The sequence below is a fragment of the Peromyscus californicus genome, unplaced genomic scaffold, assembly GCF_007827085.1.
Source record: "Peromyscus californicus insignis strain IS unplaced genomic scaffold, ASM782708v3 Scaffold_7__1_contigs__length_154581171, whole genome shotgun sequence".
Taxonomy (NCBI): domain Eukaryota; kingdom Metazoa; phylum Chordata; class Mammalia; order Rodentia; family Cricetidae; genus Peromyscus; species Peromyscus californicus.
In genome coordinates, this window is record NW_026294595.1 from 28,268,153 (window position 1) to 28,283,920 (window position 15,768).

The following is a 15,768-nucleotide window of genomic DNA, read 5'->3' on the forward strand; positions in this document are numbered from 1 at the left end:
ATAACCTAAATTTTACTTTTATAGAGAAGAGGAACATCAGTCCCTCAGTGGCCATTGTGCTCATACTAGTTTCACAAATTAGACATAAAGGAGACAGTATTTTCCATATCAAATTGTAGTATTTGTCACCTTTTATATTTATAACACACACACACACATCAAGATTCTTTAACTTTTTTGTGAAGGGGTCTCACTATATTGCCTAGGCTGACCTTGAACTTATGATCTTCCTGCCTTAGCCCCTCCCCCAAATGCATTACCTGTATATTCCACCATATCAAGCCATTGGTCAAGTGTGTGTGTGTGTGTGTGTGTGTGTGTGTGTGTGTGTGTGTGTGTGTGTATGTGTGTGCACATATATAAAGGTGCACATGTATATGTGTGTGGAGATCAAAAGTTAACTTCAGGTGGCATTGGTCAGGGGTCATCTGCATTGTTTCTTATGACAGGGTCTCTCACCACATTACAACAAGACAACCCAAAGAGGTTCAAAGGGAAAAGAGGAATCTTTAGAAATAGAGCAAATGTCTACAAATTGTAGTATATGGGACAAATCCATGTCAGTACCTGAAGTGTTATGGAAACATCACTACATCACTGTGTTCATTTACATACTGTGTATAGTTGCTGTGAGACTTCAGAGAAACAAAGGCAGTGTAAGCCTGAACACTATTCATACTGTGGTACTTCTCAAAAACAGAAAAGCCTTGCCAATTCTTTCCATGGAAAGCAAATAATGAATGCATTTAGTGACATGCATTTTATACAGAAAGACCACAAGGTAACAAAACCATGAGATGGTGTTCACAAATGTGACTTTCTATAAGAATGGGCTAGGCATCTAAGGTGAGACATGATGGCATTGAAAACACAAGGAATGGATGCTGAGTATCCCAAAGACAGTACTTAGATGTTGTCATAGCTAAGTTACTTCATGGCTTAGATATAAAGCATCTGGGTAGTGTTCAACCATTTGTAATGAGATTGAATAATAGATAGCAGTTATTCTTCACAATAGCAGAGCACAATAGTTCTCTGTCCACTAAAGTTAGTTGTGAAGATGACTTCAAACTCTGATTCTTTAGCCTCCACCTCCTAAAAACTGGGCTTATCTGTATATCACCATGTCCAGTTTATGTTAGGTATTGAACCCAGGGACATTCTGGCAACTAAACTGCCTCCCCAGACCATCACAGACCACTCTTTAAAAACATTTTTTATTTGAATTTTTTTCATGCAACACATTTTGATCCTGTTCTTTCCCCTCTCCTATCTCCTCAAAGATCTTACCTATCTCCTTACCCACTCAATTTTATGGTCTCTCTCTCTCTCTCTCTCTCTCTCTCTCCAAAAAAGAAAACACTTACACACACACACACACACACACACACACACACACACACACACACACGAATACCAGCAACAAAATTGAAATAGACAAACAAACAAACAAAAACGCTGAAGGAAATTTAATTGAGGGGTGGACCTTTCTCGATTTACCTGTTAAATAGCATACATAATTCCAATCAAACAATGAATAATAGAGCTAAGCTTAGACTCTCTATAGCCAGAGCTCTTGACAGTGGCTGACACACTGCAAATACTGCTCTAGATAGGACCTAATAACAGCTACGAGTTGATTTCTCCAATTTTTCAAGACTGATTCAAATTTCTAGATTTTTTGTTCTCTTTATTAATAATAGAGATCAATGGTTTCCCCAAAGACATCTATTTATTGTGATATTGTACTAAAAGTAGAAATTAAAACTCAATATACATCATCTTTCTGCTTAATTCTCATCACTCCAAGCTACAGTGTTATTAGGCACAAGATCTTCTTAATTAAGTTAAAAATCTGTTTTCAAATGCCTTGAAGCTGCGCAAACACAGACCTTCAATTTCCAGGCTTGACTTAGCTCCTTTCCCAATCACATTGCTAAAACAGTTTAGTTTCGTTGGGAATCATCCTCTAACCTTTCTTTCTTGGAACTTGGCCCATCCCTCAATTAAATTTTCCTCAGCTTTCTGTTGTGGATGGTTTTCTTCACTGCTTCAGCATTTAATTCCTTTTCACAAGTTGGAAGCCTAGCTAGCTGGAGTCTTGCCCTGTGGTTACCACTCCCTGTGTTTCATTTGGCACCAGGCTTTTCTTTAAACTTGGTATCTCCTTAAGCACTGGACTTAGTGCCATTACACTTCCTGGTGCTCCTTTTCTCCTCACACTGTACGTTTTGTGTTTCTCTTTGTCCAGCTGGCTCTTTTGCATGGTAGATCGGCATAAGAATGATTACTATGGACACGGGACACAGTCAATGTTAGGCTGTCTTGAAATCTTCTCTGCCAATGCCATTAATCCAATTCTCTTCACTCTCAGGAAGATTTTTAAGACAAGGGCAAAAGCAGCCACATTCTTTGACAAGATATCACAAGAACTGTTTCTAGGCCACATACTAATGTTCTTCCCCTCTGAAACTTCTTGATCCAGGCTACCATAAATGACATTACTTACAGCGCCTCTGTCTATGCTCCTACTAAGTAAGTCCTGCTTAGAGTGTTCAACCATCTTTCTAGTCCAAAGTCCCAAAGTCTACATTCCACCAACAAGCAGCAAGGTCTGGCCTATCACAGCAATACCCTATTCCCTAGTACTAACCTGTCTTAGTCAGTGTTCTATTGCTGGGAAGAGACACCATGACCAAGGCAACTCTTATTAAAGGAAGCATTTAATTGGGGCTGGCTATGGTTTCAGAGGTTTAGTCCATTATTACTGTGGGAAGCATGTTGGTATCTAGGCAGGGACTGGAGGTACTTGAGCAGAATTTGAGAGCATTACATCTTGATCCACAGGCTGAAAGGTTGGGGGTGGGGCATGGACGGGGCTGTGGGCTTTTGAAACCTCAAAGTCCACCTCCAGTGACACACTTCCTCCAACATGGACACACCTACTCCAACAAGACCACACCTCCTAATTCTTCTCATCTTTCAAACAGCTTCACTCCCTGGTGATTAAGCATTCAAATATATGAACCTATGGGGGTCATTCTTATTCAAACCACTATATATATGAACCCTGGTTACAGTAAAAAAAAATAAATCTGACAAACACATATTTCTGGCTCCTCCAGATAAATTTTTCTACCAATCAGGTGCATGCATGCAGGCATACAGGGATGGGATTTGATTGTAATATGTTTTTTTCACTCATTTTCAATTTCATAGTCTATCTTTGCTTATTAACTTTGTGATTAACTTTTGATCAGAACGTAAGCAGTGAAAGTCAAAACATGAAGTAAAAATGAAAATGAATTGTAATAGTCATATGGGGAGCTTTTCTCTTTGGTGTCATTGTCCCCTAAAGAAAAACCCCTATGCTCTACAGAGAATGAATCTAATAATCAGTTATATCCATTTTCTTTTTTCTCCTTTGTTTTCAGATCTGGCCCTTTAATCCATTTCATCTAGAGTATGATATGGGAAAATAAAAAATGACAGGGTTGAGAGAAAGAAAATACTTCTGGGACAAGTTGCGGATGTCAGCTCATTCCTGCCCCCAGCCTGCCCCAGACTTAGGTGGCACCTGCAGCAGCGTGGCTGTCTGTACTCTCACTTGCATGGACTCTTTCCACCCGTGTCCCCTTTGCTGCCTTAGGATAGCTGACTTTTGCCTGTTTACATATTTTAACTACAGTAGAATCTTCCCGGGCATGAACGTGAGAACAATTTTTATATTTCCACTATGTTCTTATGCCTTCAACTCTATTCCCTCATCATCACAGGAGCTTCACCAGGCTCTCATCATTTTCACTATCTTGCACATGAAGGGAATACAATTTAGGAAAGATACAGCACCTTCCTTAAGATATGAATCTTTAAGAAACGAAGTTTGCTGGGCAGTGGTGGTGCACACCTTTAATCCCAGCACTCGGGAGGTAGAGGTAGGTGGATCTCTGTGATTTCTAGGCCAGCCTGGTCTACAAAGGAGTTCCAGGAAATACAGTATTGAAAAACAGAAAAAAGAAGGAAAGAAAGGAAGGAAGAAAGAAAGAAAGGAAGAAAGAAAGAAATGAAGGAAGAAGGAAAGAAAGAAAGATAGAAAGAAAGATAAGGAGGAAGAAAGGAAGAAAGAAAAAAGGGAAACTAGGCTTCCAGATTGCAATGCAAGTGCACTGGACCCTACCCACTTGATGATGTTATCTATTGGACAAGATCTTTAAGAGACTAGAACATTGTAGGGAAAGTCATAGGTTGGAGACCTCTCTGGGGCCTCAGAAAAAGTATAGCAATTGTTAATCCACTTTTATAACCACAGTGAATTATAAAAGCATGTGCAAATTGTAAGCATACTTAGACATATTCAGGATAGGATGCAAGGGGCCTAAAGAGATCTGAGTTAAATCCACAGAGAAAGATTTGACCTGAGATCTAAATGCATGGTGGGGATTCATCTTTGACTGATGTCATCTACTCCTCTATATTATGCGCCCTATTATCATCCATCTACTGGTAGCTTCCATCCCTGATCCTCCTACACACCACTGCTAGCTTTAAATTACCTATGGTTATTTATCATTTAGCTTTCTTTAAACTCATTTAGTATCCTCTTGTATCAAGAGAATAGTGTTCAAACTTTAGGGAGATTTAATTTAGTGAGATTTAAATGTGGTGGTATTGTGTTCCCCAAAATATTGTGCACCCTAATAAATTTGTCTGGGGTCAGAGACAGAACAGCCACAATATTATACATGAGGATAGACAGTGGTAGCACACGCCTTTAATCCTAGCATTCCAGAGGCAGAAATCCAGGTGTTCAAGGATATAGCCAAGCATGGTGACTCATGCCTTTAATCACAGAAAGAGAGCCTTTAATCCCAGGAAGTGACGGTAGAAAGCAGAAAGGTATATAAGGCGTGAGGACCAGAAACTAGAAGCATTTGGCTGGTTAAGCATTTGGCTGTTTAAGCTTTTAGGTTTTGAACAGCACAGTTCAGCTGAGAGCCATTCGGATATGAGGACACAGAGGCTTCCAGTCTGAGGAAACAAGATCAACTGAGAAGTTGGCCAGGTGAGGTGAGCTGTGGCTTGTTCTGTCTCTCTGACCTTCCAGCGTTCACCCCAATAACTGGCCTCAGGTTTGATTTTATTAATAAGAACTTTGAAGATTCCTGCTACATTTAAATGAGCCCTTTTGATCTCTTTCTGGCATTGTTTTTCCAGACTAATTTTAACTCCTGGAGATAAAGTCATCCTTCACCTACTTGACTATTTTGTATTCATTGTTCATGGCTTGGGCAAAGTGATTACCCCTACCTGGGATGCCAACCCACACTTGGCTCCTGATACTTTTCTATACCCAAAGAGTTTGGGAGAAGCAGTTGTGTGGACACTGTTCTGGGTAATAAGACATAAAACTGAGGCTGGTCTGCCAGAGGGCAGAGCATCTGTGGGGGAATGCATGTGGCTGCTTTCCCCACGTGGTATGAGGCAGTATGCCTTCTTGCTATAGTGACAGTTGCACGCTTGTCATGATGGGTAATAGGAATTGCAGCCAAGGCAGAGTGTGATTGGATGGAATTTCAGGGCGTCCATCTTCCTCTATGTTAACAGGAGACTGAATGCCTGTTTGTTGTATGGTACAAAAGAAGGAGGGTGCAAATTACATCTGTACTAAAGAGCCCTTTCTGGAGTCAAAGTCTTAAAAGCCATGGGCAGAATTGGATCATGAATGGTGAAACAGCCAGGAAGTCCTAGAAGATACTTTTCAGGCCTGACATTTAGTGCAGTGGAAGGGAAAAGTCCATGACTAACATCTAGCTAGAAACCTTAATAATGGCTCAGTACAGCAAACTGTGATAACCATGGACTACCGTGGGTCTAAATTGCTTGAATTCGGAAAGACTTCTAAGTAAGAAATGAAAGAACACATCACACACTGGCTTGTGAGGCTGTGGGACACAGGGCTAGATGGAATCAGTCTGAGTCTTCTGGATGTAGAGCAACTGAGCAATATAATTACTCATCTCAACTGACCCAAAGAATGCATAACCTGAGGGGAATATGAGTCATTAGACACACTTGGTTATCAACAGCTGAGGTCCCCATGAGTGTCAGGAACTGAAAGATAAAAGAGGGACGGGGAGGGAGGGAGGGAGGGACGAAGGGGAGAGAGGAGAGAGGAGTGAGGAGACAGAGAAAGAGACAGAGAAAGACAGAGAAAGCAATTCCTGAGAGAACTAAATATATGAAAAGCTGTGTTTGATGTTCAGTTCATGAAGCTGTATTCACAGGAGAGTTAAAAAAGTTCATGTAGAGGAACTTCACAGCTATATGGGACTTGTGTGACTTTGCTGGGTGATCATTCCAAGGCTGGAGAAACTTGGGATCTGAATGATTTAGACTAACTTGCAAACAGCATTTGTAAGGTGCTAAACACTCAGAATGGGGTGAGAAGGGCAGAGTAGACAAAGGTATCTGTCCGGTTCACTCAAAGAAAAATATGACAACATCTGTGTAGAGCCAGAATATCTAAGGAGAAAAAAAAATGTCAGAAATCCTGTTCAGTGCTTGTGAGTTTCTGGAAACTTTAAAAAAAAAATCAAACAACAGTTTACCATAGGGGTGAAAGAAGGATTGAATTACTAAGTAATACAGATGAAAGAAACTTAAATCATCTCAGAGGTAGGCAACCATCTATCCAAAATGTACAGTTGTAGATCTCTCCCTTTGGGTGGAAGTTGAAATTACTGACCCAGCCAAGCATCCTATCTGTAACACATGGTGCCATTGCAAAGGCAATGGTCTGGCCGGCCACAGTGATAAGACAGACCATCCTGGAAGGTCAAGGACACTAAAGCTAGGTATGGCAGGACAGAATGCAGCCTGCACTTCCTTGGTCTTATGCTTGTCGAAGCAGTGCAAGCCAACTTCATTGAGCTCATTGGGGGATCCGGAGATGTGCTCCTCAGACGCACCCCGTGATGGAGAAGTGGGATAGCTCATGGAGAATAACTTTGGGTTATAGAAATAAGGTAGTGGTTTCCCTGCATGTCACTCTACCCACAATTGCTCTTCCCAGTAAATAATTGATACAGATTATGGGATATTTTTGTGCTACAATGGAGCTTGCTAATTTTTTTAAGTGTCCCCCTCACAACTGCTGAATCTAAACTCCAATTGATGCTGGAATGGATGGCAGTGGGTCAGTAAAAAGGTTCCAATGTATGTTAATCCTTGAGTGATTACAGATTTGGAAAAACATCTGTAAGAACAGTAAAAACAGAAATTAAGAAAAAAAAAGGGATCTTTTGCATATATATTGTGGCTTCCAGTTTGAGGGAGGATTTCTGTGTGTTTGACTCTCTTCGTCTATATGTATTTCTTCTTCATTCTCTTTGGCTCTTCTTCCTGTTTGATTGTTTTGTTATATTCCAATTTTTTTTTTACTTATTATGTTTTATTATTTTTAGATGTTTTTTTGCTTTCTAAAGAGAGACAGGGTATGGATACAAATGGGAGGGGGGAAGGAGGGAGTAACTGGGAGGAGTAAGGGGAGGGGAAACCATAATCAGAATACATTGTCTAAAAAAAAAATCTACTTTCTATAAAGGAAAAAAAGAAAAAAAAACAGCAGTTAGAGTTTAAGTGAAGATACCTGCATGTTTTGAAAAAGGTACTCCCAGGGGCCACAGTGTTGCTGCGTAAAAGTTCCAGTGATCTACCACCCTGTGAGTCACTCAACACATGAGACTTCTGTAGCCTTCCCTGTTGTGGAATATTGATCTAAGATGTGTTCCAGCCATTTATGCTGTGGAATAGTTATTTAATGATGCAAAGATGTGTTGCATTCTTTTATGTTGCATTTGTTTAACTCTGTTAGGCTGTGTTACTTTGCCTGCCCAACACACATGATTGGTCTAATAAAGAGTTGAGTGGCCAATAGCTAGGCAGGAGAGGGCTAGTTGGGGCTGCCAGGCAGAAAGGATAAGTTGAAGGAGAAAAAGAAGAAAAGGAGGTGGAGTGAGAAAAGGAGGAGAAAGGATATCAGGGGCTAGCCACTCAGCCACGCAGACAAGACGTGGAATAAGGAGGAAAGAAAAGACATACAGAAATAGAAAAAGGTAAAAGCCCAGAGGCAAAAGGTGGATGGGATAATTTGAGTTAAGAAAAGCTAGTTAGAAATAAGCCAAGCTAAGGCTGGGCATTTACAAGTAAGAAAAAGTCTCCATGTATTTATTGGGGAGCTGGGTGGTGGGCCCCAAAGAGCAATGAAAGACTCAAAGACCAAAGAGCAAAGAGTAAAAACAACAACACCTCCCTCCACTCTAGATAGGCTACTGCATTGGTTGAGTGACAAAACCAGACTGTAAAATCTCTGCTGCTGGAGACATCATGTATTTGGCTGTGGGTCATGAAGCAATGAGGTTTGGACTGAGCTAAATAAATGCTCCCACACTGCTTGCTGGCTTTTCTATTGCTGGAAGATTCAGTAGACCAAGTGTGTGCATGCACATATGTATACAAATATGCATATGTATATGTATATAACAATAATTTAGAAAGAAGAGGCCATAGATTTAAGAGGGAATTGGTGAAGAAAAAGGCGAGGAAGGGGGTAGAAATGATGTAAATATAGTACTTATACATGAAATTCTTTTTAAAAATTTCAAATAAAAGTATACCTAAATGCATTTTATTTCTTTAAAATGCCCAATAATTCTTCCATTCTACAGTTCTTCCATAGTTTATATTGTCATTTTACTAAGTTTTTTGTATATTAAAATGTATACTTGAATTCTTGCTTCAGGATATTATTACAAAATTAAAAATTTAAATGTCTATTCTCATTATTTATCACAAATACTCTATTTGTATCAAGTGGAGAACATGATATTAGGAAGTCCTTCCTGATGCAAGATACTAATTGTTGTTCCATTTCTTTCTATATCTTAAGCACCACTGTGTGTTTTGTTCTCAGATGTATTATAGCCTTGACAGATTAGGACATGATCAGGAAAAAGAGACACTAAACCTATAGAGCAGTCCTTTTTTGATGCAGACTGTCAAAGCGGGTTACAACACATAATGAGATGTCACAGCCTGTGAGACATGCAAAGCCAGTTAAGAAAGCCTAACAGCACTGCCAAGTGACTTAATCCTGAGGGTGATAAATCTGGGCAGAAAGAAATCCATTTCCTGTCATTCTATTTACATGACTTAAAATATGTAGTTATCACAGCTTCAATAAAGGTCAAGTTCTTCATTTTAAAGGACACGTAGAATCTCTTTGGAAACAGAATGCACTTTCCTACCCGACTGCTGCTCAAAGCACTTGTTGTCAGCCACTAGGAAAGATTATGCCTTGATGTTAAATGTAAACGTGGCCCACACATTTATTGGTTTAAACTATGCTATTTAATTTGAGATGGAATTTCCCACTGTTGAGGCGTAGGTAGTTAGGATTCCATGGCTTTGCTTTTTATTTTGGTTTAGTTTATAGGCATAGTAAAGAAAAAGCAGCTACGGGTGTAGAATGCAGTTGTGTCAAATGGAGGGGACATGCGGCTTCTTTTGGTAGAAGAGGAGAAAATACTCTATTAATTCCAACTTGTTAGAATTTACCAAATCTCTGTAGTTCACTAGCTTTCCTCCTACCCCCTTCACATTTAAGAGTAGATAACAGGTAAGCAGCATCAGAGAGAAGCATTCTGTGCAGAGGGGGCAGGATATGCCAGTCTTCTTATAATAACAAACAGTGTTCGCTCTCTAGGAGGCAGACAGTATGAAGTGCAGCAAAAACTGTAATTATGCTCTCAGCAGGAAGCCTGTGTTAAGAGTGACAGCGAGAGTCTCTAAAAACCTGTGAGGTTAAGGTTGCTTGTCTTAATTATATGTATTAAGAGTTTGTGTCTTCACTTTTTGCCTTTTAAAATCCAAAGGAAAAAAACCCTAATTATAACTTGGACTCCAGTAAATTGGGCCCTATTTAAACAATGAGCATTTGGCTATCTCATCATGTGTCATGATGCCTCTGACTGGTTACAGCTGGTATGGAAGCCAAACTGGCTCATGCAAATAATTTGTTTTTGTTGCCTCCATGACAGAGGAAAAAAAAAACCCAAAACAAACAAAAGCTAAACAAGATAATGAAATTGCCCACCCCGCTTCTTTAGTCAATAACACCCAAGCCTGATGAGGGAAAGAACATCTCTTGAGGTATTCTTACATATAGAATCACATATTATCTGTGTGCTATTAATATATTTTTAGCTAGATGGATGTTGGATTAATTGCCTTAGATTATATTTTGCCTTTGTCTTGACCCTAGATATAGTAATGGGTGACAATTGTTCCTTGTTGGCTTTAGTGGAGTTATCCAGGGCTCCAAATTTTAGGTTTTTTGTCGTAAGTGAAGTAGCATGTGTTGATTAACATACTTTAGTGTCGTAGGACCAATCCTGTTGCATTCATCACAAAGATTGTCCCTGAACATTGAAGTTTTCTATGTGATGGATATTTCACTTGATTTATTGCATACAAGTTTCCCAATTTCTCAGCTGCCACAAAAATACTCACAGGATAATAAGTCAGAAAAGTTCAACCATTCTACTATCCTTGGATTATAATCATATAACTAAGTATAGAAATTTGGGGGCCATGAATTTCTCTTAGTGGATCCCCTTATAAGATGGCACTAGATTTTTATGCATTTAACAAGCATGTTCATTGCTACTTTCTCATTTCACATGTGCAGCTCAAAACTGGAGAGCGTTAAAATTTGCGGCATGAACTGGACAGATGGCTGATGGGTAATCACTGTACTCATATGACTGGACTAATGAATCACGTGCTATAAAAGTGAGTTGAATTGACTTGATTTTATACTTCTCTTTGGCTCCATTCCTGGAAGTTATGATGGACTTCATGCCTGCACAGTATTATGGTAGTCAAATATTTTTATTATTGAGTTACATGTTTCTGTAGTCTCAAGGCAGAAATTCTTTTCAGAATTTATATCTACTAAATTGAATTTCTGTCATCTGCCTTTAAGTAACCAAAGTAAAATCAGAATGGTTTCAAAAGGATCTAAACAAATGCTGAAGAATCTAGAAACTATTTGCATAGTTATTGGTAAGCCCCCTCCCCTCTGAAGTTTATAACTTAGGTTTTCAACTTTTAATTTTATTGAAATACCAATTTAGTCTTCATTATTGTTGGCTTGAGGAAACAATCACTGGTTCTAAAGTTAATAATAGTTTTATAGGAGAGGCTCATGGATTTTTACAGTGATAGGGATCTGTAGTCTAAATAATGGCATTTTTCTAATTAAGCAGCAATTGAATAAACACAATAAAATCAAGGATAAACTATTCATTTATTTTGATGTGTTTAGTTCAATTTAGTTTATATTTCCTAGAGTATTTGTTATTTCTCTGTTGAATAATTTATAAAAGTAATGAGTAACATGAATCATTGGGACAGTTTTTTTGTATTTTATCAAAATAAATTATTTGATGAAAAATGGAGCCAGGTTTACAGATGCAGCCAGAGACATTATTTGATGTCACTTGAATAAACACTATGTAGCAAGTTATAACCTTTCACACAATCCATTCCAAAGTGTGATCAATTCAAGAGGAAACTTTGTATTGCAATTAGTGGAGATAAATCATAAGAATAGGAGTTGGTTGAAATGGCAGAGAAGCTACCAGAGCACAGATCTCATTGCATTATGTGTGGTGCTTTGAAATCTCATGGAAGCAGAAGCTTGAGTCTGTATTAGCCATGCAATGTGGTGATTATCTTAAGTGTTCCAAAATTTGGTCATTCTGTATCAAAAGAAAATAACTAACATAATTTCACCCTTTTATAGAAATGAAATGGTAGGAAGGATCTGCTCTAGAAATCTTAAAAAATTATGTAGCATTAGCAAAGTCTCAGAACTCAAACTCAGCGTGTTTGTCTTGGCTTATTTCTTGTGAAGATGCTCAGTGACCAGCCATCCTGCAGAATCTCAGAAACATGTCACTATATTTTCAGAGTTTTTTTTCTTGAGTAACTGTCAATCATTTTCCTACCTTATAAGCAGAGTCATGTGTCAGGTCATGCCAGTGAGATACTGCCCTGTTTTGAATTTTCTCATTGAAGATCTTTGTCCCATTATTCTACTCTGAGAGGGTTTAGCAATTATCACTGTCAGGAAAACCTTCCCAAATAATTTGCACTTCTTTATGACCCATATTTTGGTTCTGTTCTCTATAGAAATGAATGGCAATTGGTTTAGATGACTGTCTTGTGACTGTTTTATATTGTTTTCATTTAAATTTTTTGTTTACTCTCCCTTTTGTTGTCTATTAAAAGCATTAAATATCTCCTCTTTCCTTTTAAGTTAACTCATACATATTGGGTAAGAACTGAGATTATTAGGGTGGTGTTTAAGATCTGTTGAGATTTTCTATGATGTTTTACGTTTGGACTTGGAAAGAGGTTTAACATGTAGTAATATAATCTAAGCTCTTGTCACACATACTGTCCTTACCCTTTGCTTAGTTTTATTAACTTAATCTTTCCTAGAATTTCCATTACTGCATAATGCCTGTAGATACTATAAGTGGGATAGATGTTATTAACATGAAGAACTAAACTCTTGTTTGTGTCTAGAAAATTTATTAAATGCTGTGGGATGGTCTGTATGTCAAATGTGTTGCTGATTGGTCAATAAATAAATCACTGATTGGCCCGTGGCCAGGCAGGAAGTATAGGCGGGACAAGGAGGAGAATAGAGCTGGGAAGTGGAAGGCTCAGAGGGAGAGACACTGCCAGCCGCCATCAGGACAAGGAAGATGTAAAGTACCGGTAAGCCACAAGCCACGTGGCAAGGTATAGATTAATAGAAATGGATTAATTTAAGCTGTAAGAACAGTTAGCAAGAAGCCTGCCACGGCCATACAGTTTGAAACCAATATAAGTCTCTGTGTTTATTTGATCGGGTTTAAGCGGCTTGGGACTGGCGGGTGAGAGAGATTTGTCCTGGCTGTGGGCCAGGCAGGAAAACTCTAGCAACAATTAAATGCAAGAATATTGGTATTTATTAAGTAAATGGATTATACTCCTTAAAAGTAAATAGTTATCATATTTTATCTCACCTATACTTTAAAAAGTATGTGTTTGTGTGTATATATGTAGTATATACATGTGGAAGAGTGGTACATGTGTGCCCATAGAGGGTGTCCTGATCTACTGCTCCCCTATGCCCTTGAGACAGGGTTCCACTGAATCTGAAGTTCACCAGCTTTTTTGTTTGTTTGTTTGTTGTTTCTCTGATAGATTGGGTATTCAGCACGCTCCAGTGTTCCTCCTGTGCTTCCTTATCTCCTTTCAATCTCAGAGCTAAAGTTAGAGTCACAGGCAAGGAAGACCATTCTCAGCTTTTGTGTGGGTCTTAGGACTCAGAACTCAGGTCCTCTGAACCCAGGTCCTCGTGCTTGCTCAGCAAGGGCTCTTACCCACTGAACTCTCTCTAGCCCTTATCTGTACATTTAAGACTCGGTTTTGGGTTGTTGATGATGCCAAGGAATTTGATTTTAAAATATTGTAGAAATGATTTTATGCCATGTTAGAGAATTAAATGTTTTTTAAAGCAGTTGCTATTATATTTAGCATTTACAGATGTACTTTCTTGTTAAAAGATGAGTTTGGACGCCATTATGGCTTAAAATGGAAGAGTTTAGGCTTGTACTTTGGTTTAGAGGTGAAAGTAATACAGAGTGTTTCTTAGAGGTGAAAGCCTATGTCTAATGTCTTAACCATGGCTCCTGATATCATGGCTTCTTAAAAAGATTTAGGGATGCTGGGAGATGGCTCAGACAGCAAAGTACTTTCTGCACAAGCCTGAGGATATGAATTAGATCTGCAGCACCTATGTACAAAGCTGGTGTGATAACACATGCTCATAATCCCATTTCTGGGGAGGTGGACATAGATCCCTGAGGCTTCCCGGCCAACTTGTCTAGCTGAATAAGTGAGCCTTAGATTCAGGGAGAGAACCTGTCTCCAAAAGTAAGGTGGAGAGCAATTAAGGAAGACGATGATGCCGACCTCTGACCTTCACCCACATGCACATATGTGTGCATACATGTCAACAAGTGTTCACACAATCAGGTATTTCCTCATTCCAACTGGTTAATTGTTTAAAGATTGGGCCATAGCAGCCCACTTGTTTGAGGCATACCTTGAAGCTCAGGTAAATAAGTGGATTTACAGGAAAGGACAGAAGGAGTTAGGCAGACAGGTGAAGCTGGACTTGTCACTTGGCCTGATTTCTTGCAAATTTATTTTCATTGCTAAAGAGTGAAGCTGGCACCCTGCATGCCCAAAGGCAACCTCTCTACCACTGAGTTACATTTCTCAGCCCTCCTCAGATGCTTCTTTTCTCTGTTCTCCCCCAGATTTTGTTTTAAACATAAACTGGAATCTTGATTTAGGATGGTCTCTTAGTTTTAAAGAGTAGGTCTGTGTTTTCCATCTCAGACTTGTTTATAAGAAACCCGGGGCAGTGCCACTTGAGTAGAGGAATTTCTTAACTCCAAAATTTATGAGTCTTCTGTCTATTAGAAGAAAAATATGGAATTTTCCTTCCTTGAGACATGTTTTTATTGGGACAGACTTCTTGCCATTGCCGCTTAAAACTGATCCCCAAAGAGCAAAGCCTCATGAATCTTTGCCTTGCTTGCCTTGGAGCAGGGCCAGAAGCAGCACACTGTCGAGATAAACATCACTCAGGCTAAAAGAATGGCACAGAAAATGTCTCAGGTGGAGTGTTTCTGGTTTCCTCTGGCATGGACAGTGCTTCACAGTGTCTTCCAGATAAGTCTGAAAAAAATCCAGTGTGAAGCAACTTTATTTTTTGATACCCACTTCCTGTATATTTTATCAAAATGTGTCTTGGGCATGCTAAATAATGTGGTTCTGAATATTGGAATTTATTGCTTGAAACTTGTGGACATGTACTTCTCTGTCATTGAGCCAGGATTCTCAATACTGGTTGTGTTTACCATGGTGTCTCATACACTGATTTTAGGCCAGAGTGTTGCCCAAACCAGGTTAAATATATATTGAGTAAATGAATCCAGGTCCCTGTCAATCAAATTTTGGTGAGAAATATAAATCTGGGATTCTGAAAATTATACATGATGAAGCATTTGATCTGTAAGTGACCATGTTAATATTTTTTTTAAACCCACTATACCATCCAATCATCTCTTTTTCAATCAAAAGATATTGTTTTGTCCACAATTAGTATTGTGTGAAGAGTTAACATGCAGCAGTGAGCTGTTTCAGACCCCTGAGATATATCAGGGCTCACAGAGTTCTTGTCCTGCCCTCCTGATCTGAGCATTTTGTGTTTGGCATTAAGTAATCATAAAAGTATTTACAAAATAAGGTGAATAATGTAGAGACCAGCATGGTCAGAGAAGGGGAAAGTTGTGCGTGGCTAAGTAGAAGAAAACTTGCCAGAGATTGCTAGGAGGCAAGGGGAGCTAGGGCATCAGAAAGCAAAGTTTCCTAGTACTACATAAAATGGTGTGTGTGTGCATGCGTGCACATGTGCGTGTGTGTGAGCGCGCGCGCGCACACGCGCACACACACACACACTCCCATGTGCTTTTGCACTTGACTAAAAAAGGTGACGAAATAGGGAAGAGAGAGAGGAAGAGGGAGACAGAGAGACAGAGACAGGAGAGAGAGAGAGAGAGAGAGAGAGAGAGAGAGAGA

General features: G+C 39.2%; 1 long non-coding RNA gene across 2 annotated transcripts in view; it reads left to right on the top strand.

The window, feature by feature from the left end:
- LOC128101048 (uncharacterized) overlaps positions 1-15,768 on the top strand; it is a 94,231-nt gene that overhangs the window by 62,697 nt on the left and 15,766 nt on the right. For both annotated transcript variants that reach the window (XR_008214982.1, XR_008214981.1), the window contains exon 2: positions 10,748-10,851. This is a non-coding gene — a long non-coding RNA (uncharacterized LOC128101048). The remainder of the gene's footprint in view (positions 1-10,747; positions 10,852-15,768) is intronic.